This window comes from Acanthaster planci, linkage group LG17 (assembly GCF_054643075.1).
Source record: "Acanthaster planci isolate LZ-2023a linkage group LG17, COTS_SCS, whole genome shotgun sequence".
NCBI lineage: Eukaryota > Metazoa > Echinodermata > Asteroidea > Valvatida > Acanthasteridae > Acanthaster > Acanthaster planci.
This window is the reverse complement of record NC_141793.1, coordinates 3,685,911-3,691,443: the sequence shown is the minus strand read 5'-3', so window position 1 is coordinate 3,691,443 and position 5,533 is coordinate 3,685,911. Positions and strand designations below refer to the sequence as shown.

At 41.3% G+C, this 5,533-nt stretch overlaps 1 protein-coding gene across 2 annotated transcripts in view; it reads left to right on the top strand.

Annotated features, from left to right (window-relative positions):
• The window catches only part of LOC110979336 (putative serine carboxypeptidase CPVL), a 62,904-nt gene that overhangs the window by 30,164 nt on the left and 27,207 nt on the right, over positions 1-5,533 (top strand). The window lies entirely within an intron of this gene.

Sequence of the window (5,533 nt, the reverse complement as noted above, 5' to 3'; positions counted from 1 at the left end):
GTTGCGGAGTTGAAGCCACAGGTTTGTTGACTTACGTATCTTATACTGGTGTAGTCGCGTACATTGCAGGACCATGGTAGCGTACTTGCACCGTATGTGAAAACACAGAGGTATTTTATTTGTGTAGTAATGCATACAGATAAGCCACCAGCCCCTCCTCCGTAATTACTCCACCTATAGTAATGACGAACTGCATTGACATTGGAAAAGATGAAAATCAATATATATGGTGCTGTAAGCAAAAGCCAATTGGAGATGACAGACAAAAGGGGCATAATGGTTGAGGTAGAGGTGTTGAAAAACTAAGCCTTTTGATTCTGGAGCAGTGGCGTGGATTGTACTTAAGTAAGTTGCCACTGGGAGATGTGGCTTTGATAGAGATAAACAAGTTGTCAGGGGAATCCCTGTAGAAGGTCAGGAACATTGAAAATTTTATTGCATTGGACATTAATTCCTGCATATTTCAGCCAAATTGTATGGGTGGACATTACCAAGTAAAAGTTGTGTTGATGGCAAATACTAGAGCACTAGTTATAGTCACATTACAGCTTCTCAATTCCAGGGTCTATTCAACTACTCACACAGCTGAATAGGCTCATTAATGGAATGGGCCATTTCAGGAAAAAGGTATGACTGAAATTCCAATTCTATTCTTTAAGCCTATCTGTGAAATAGTACATCGTGATAATTGGGGAATGTTAATAAAGATTTCATATTTCCTACTGGCCATGTAAGACTCAACCATTCTTATTCATTGGCTTTCAGACACAACGACATTTGCTGTAATTGGTTATCAGAATTGGACGCCATAACTGCTGCAGTATCGTGCTTGTCTGAAGGCTGTAGACAAGCATAAACTGAAGCGGTGGCTCTTCCATCAAAAAACGGGGAGGGAGGAGGGCTAACTTGCCGAGTTGGACGTGCACCTCCAGTTTGAGAATGCATGCATGAGAAGAGCCTATGAGAGTGGTGCCAGGGCTGTGCCGAACACTTGGACATGGAAATCAGTGAAATAAATCAGGGCGAAATTTACTGATATGGTTACAAATTACACTCTTAAGTGATAAACATTTAATAGGATTCAACTGTAGAAAGTGTGGCTTCCAGCTTGTATACTTTTTCCATGCACATGTACATGTATCTACATGTATATGTATCTACATGTACATGTATGTACATTTGTTTTCGAAGTAGAAATGAAGTTAGCTCACTAATTTGCTTTGAATATGATAGGATATGATAGATCTGGCTTCCCAGGACAGAAAAGCAGGAAAGAAAATCTTGCCTGTGTTAGATGACACATTCTTCAGCATAAATGCAGAGAGTGCCAACATCTTGAAACTTTGGCTGGTCATCGCTGTGAGTTGCATTGTTGAGTTGACAAATTTTCTGTCCGTGATCGTTGTGCTTGATGTTGAAGGAGCGACAGGCGGGCTCCTTCATGCAGGCTAAGGCACACCAGGGGTCGCTCTTGCTAACAAGCTCCTTGATGACATGATCAAGAAGGCAGGAGTTGAGAGGTTGTTCATGGATGTCTGATGTCAAGCAGTAGTGATGGGATTGAGTGTAGTAAGAACAACTCGTACTTGTACCAGTATAATGACTGGTACAGAGAGCTGCTGCTCTGCTGTTACACGTTACATCATGCAAATTGCCATTCTCTGCCAGTGAGGACTTTAATCCAAGACAGAGTTCATTTGTTGGGTTGTCTGGTTGACCAGGCCCCCAGTTGAAGAATGGTTTTGCCTCCATTCGACCTTCGCACGCCCAGGTTCCTTCTCTCGCAAGATCGTTCCATCCAATCCAGAAATAGCCCATATTCTCCCTTTGGGCCATCTGGGTCATAAACTTATTTTCCTCCCATGAATATGGAACAGCCATCTTGCCTCCCATGGTTTGACAAGCCAACTTGGACTGATCCCAGTCAGCTGACTCATTGGTGAACCGATAGCAAGAGTGTCCCCATAACTGCCACGACGGTGGGCAATATTTAACAGCTGATGATGGGCAGGTGTCTGTGCCCACTACTGCCGTCAACACAGAGCTCAGAAGAAGAACTTTGAACAAGCACATCTTGTTTCAGTCACTCACAGTTGGAGTGGGAGAAGAAAATACCTGAATGACAGTGATTGTGGACTAACTGCCTGTATCTTGAGTTAGGTCTGACCTGACCAGAGGCACTCAAAATACCACAGGTTTGCCAAGACATAGCCTGTATCAGTGTAATAGATGCTTACAGATGAGCTACAGGCTCTGTTGAACATTGGAAACCGTCTTTGGTGCTGCTTAATATAGTACAAGATCAAGGAGTATTTTACAGAAAGTCACTGGTCCGCTCAGTCAGTGTGATACAGATGTCAGACTCTGATAACTTGATGCAAAGATGAGTTTCTTTCTCTCCACATACATGTGCACAGACAGAGTGTTGAGTGTCAGACCTCTCAGCAGAAATGAGCCTGGCGCCCGCAGTGTAGGGAGTGGTCGGAGCAGTGTTTTTCTTTACAGCCCCCCCCCTTGACACTACTGTGTACCGTAATTCATTTATTGAAAAGCACTTAATACGTAGTTAATAATGTATGTATCGTTTTACACGGATAATGGGCTCTGTCCGGCATAGTTCTGGTAGAATTGAGTGTGCACTTTACAGCCAGTGTAAATCCAGGGATCAGCTGGGTGTTAAAGGTTATGCATTTTGTTAGCAGCCTTGTACCTCCAACAAAGATTTTACATTTGTATCTTGTGTGCATTGTAAAGTCCGAGAATGAGAATGGCGGTGTCACTGTTGTACATGTACAGTGGCATCACTGTTGTCACTCTGTTGTGGTGAATGCAGTTGAAACGCATTGTGTTAACCGTAACCTCATTTAGTCATGACTAAAAGTTGCAGCCATTTGCAGGTATGAGCAGGGATGGAGTTAAATCTGTCATTGACAAGTATAGAAGGTTACAAAAAGATTATGAACAGATGAATAGTCAGTGTAGTTGGCTCGGCCAAATCTGTCAAAATATCTATATAGCATTGCAAAAACACACGTGTTGGAATCTTGACGAATTATAAAGAAAGGAAGATTTCAGCTATTTGTGCATAGTCTGCATTAATGTTAAGAGTGTACAGTAACATTGATCTGCTTGTGAAGCATCAATACGCTGAAGGGTTTGCACCTTTAAAGACTGACTGAAGTTGACGAGAAGCATAAGGTATTACCGCTTCAGCTATTTCTTCAGATGTATCCTTGAAGGTGTTGTCTCTTCAGTATATCTGCATTAACCCTAACAGTCCTCAGTCCTCCAACAGGTGAAGAATTGAGAACTGTTAAGGTTAATTTCAAGCACAAAAGTAGGTCTGTGTCAAATCAAATAATTGAACATTCAAATATCTTGGCATGTGTGGTCGAACAAGTCTCCAGATAAGCAGTTTGATTGAAACAACAAAGAAAACATCCAGTCAATACAGTAACTTCTCACTTTCATCACTTTTGTCAACACGAGCAATGATTTTATTTTACGTGTATCATTCAGGAAAGTTTAGGCACGTGATAGAGAAATATCATTTGATTTCATTGTTTTCCTCATTTTGTTGTCCTTTGGCTAGAACATGCCTTTACTGCTTTGGGAAGCTATCCATTCAAGTTTGTAGCAAAGGAGTTGTGAAGGGTCTTGAGCGTAGGAAATACCGGCACTGCATGGGTTATGGACACACACAGCTTGTCTGCTCTTGTCACATCTATTGCCGTGCAGGCTTCATTGCTCCGTGTAAGTAGAATTTGCAACAATACAGGGTTGTTTCCGTCAGGTGTTCAGTTGATTTGGTGTCTGGTGTCCAAACCACTCAGCCTCCCCCCTTGTCCTTCACACACCCTGGGTCCTTGCGTTTTGTGGTCATTACATTCAGTTTTAATAGAACACTTGTAGTACTCTTCCTCTGGGCCACCTGCATCGTGAACTCACTTTTTTTGCATGACGATGGAATTTGCCTCACGCTGCCTGACAAGCCAACTACTTGTAGCTGGCTCGTAGCATGAGTGCCCCCACAACTTCCATGACAGGCAAGATTGGACTGATGAGGTGTAGAGGCCTGTTCCCACTTTTATAGGGACCACAGAACTCGGCTTGAGAACGGTTACGACGATTGCTTCATTGAGTGTGATAGAAATATCAGACGCTGATAACTCGATGGAAGGAAGAGATGTGCTTCTTGTGGTCCATGTGAAGTGTTTGCTGTCAGAATTCCTTCTGGAGATGACCTCTTCAACCAGTGCTGGTAAATGCTCAAGTATTTTCATTGTTATTATCACAGCTTCACAGCCAATGTTGCTGCAATGAAAAGTACAGGCAGAATTCAAGCACCCACCTCAACCATTTGTGACAAAGCCTTAATGGACTGGATCCACCCTTCACATTTGTTGGGTACATGCATCAGTGAGCTCTACTGTCGATTAAAACCAAGGATTTGTGTCAGCAGAAGTCTCAGCAAGACTGATGGTGGATAATTTATTTATAGAGGATGGATGTACAGTCTCAAATGAGATGCAGCAGTTTTTAGCATGAGATTGTCAAGGATCCCTTGTACCATGAATATGAAGGAACATTTACAGTTAAAGTGTAGCAGCAGTGAGTTTTTCTTAGACCCATTTTTTCTGCATTTTTTTTGGGCGCTCATTGAATGCATGAAAGTTTATGTGGCATCCCATTTTGGCTAAATGCATTGAAAAGTGCAATTTTTAAAACATTAAACATTGGTCTTGCTTGCCTGGACGACTGAGGGCGCTGTTGCTGTGATGTCATCTAGGGAAGACATGTTTCAGGGCATAGGTTTTTCTGTTCGAATTGAACCCAAAATGAACTCATGAAAACATTTCTGTGAAAGGGTTGTTTGCTGCCATTTACACAAACAGCAATGAATCAACCAAGAAAAAAAACTGCGGCCAGCAGAATCTTTTAAAATTCAGCAAGTTTTTGTGTACAAACCAATGCAACATGGAGATTCTCTACCTGGGATGACATCACAGTTTTGCTCATGAACGTGAACATTTCACTAGCATAAAAATCAAAGGCAGGATAATACCCTTTAAAATAATGAAACAAAAATTGACAAGTTGATTGACTTTAGATGTAAAGGTGAATTTTGGAGGTTTGTATTTTCAAAGTTGCATTGCAGATACCATTTTGAGACTGGAATTAATGTTCATTTGAATTTCAAAATGGAAAATGAGACGTGCCTCCCTTGAGGGCAAAGGGTGCAATTGTGAGTCACAGTATTTTTGAAATTTGTTATATAGTTTTCAAAATATTGAAAAAAAATTTTTGATTCTTGACACATGCTCAAGTGCTCATGCTCCTGTGCAGTACTTTACTGACACGTCGTAGCTCTTGTTTATCAAACAACATTTTAAACTGCTTGTTTTTAATAAAACTTTTACACTGCACATGTAGAACATAATGTGATGTGACGAGTGTAAGATATGAAATGATATGAGATGTTCTTTCTTTGTGTACGTGTACATGTGATTTCATCGTCAGTCATCCCCAAAAC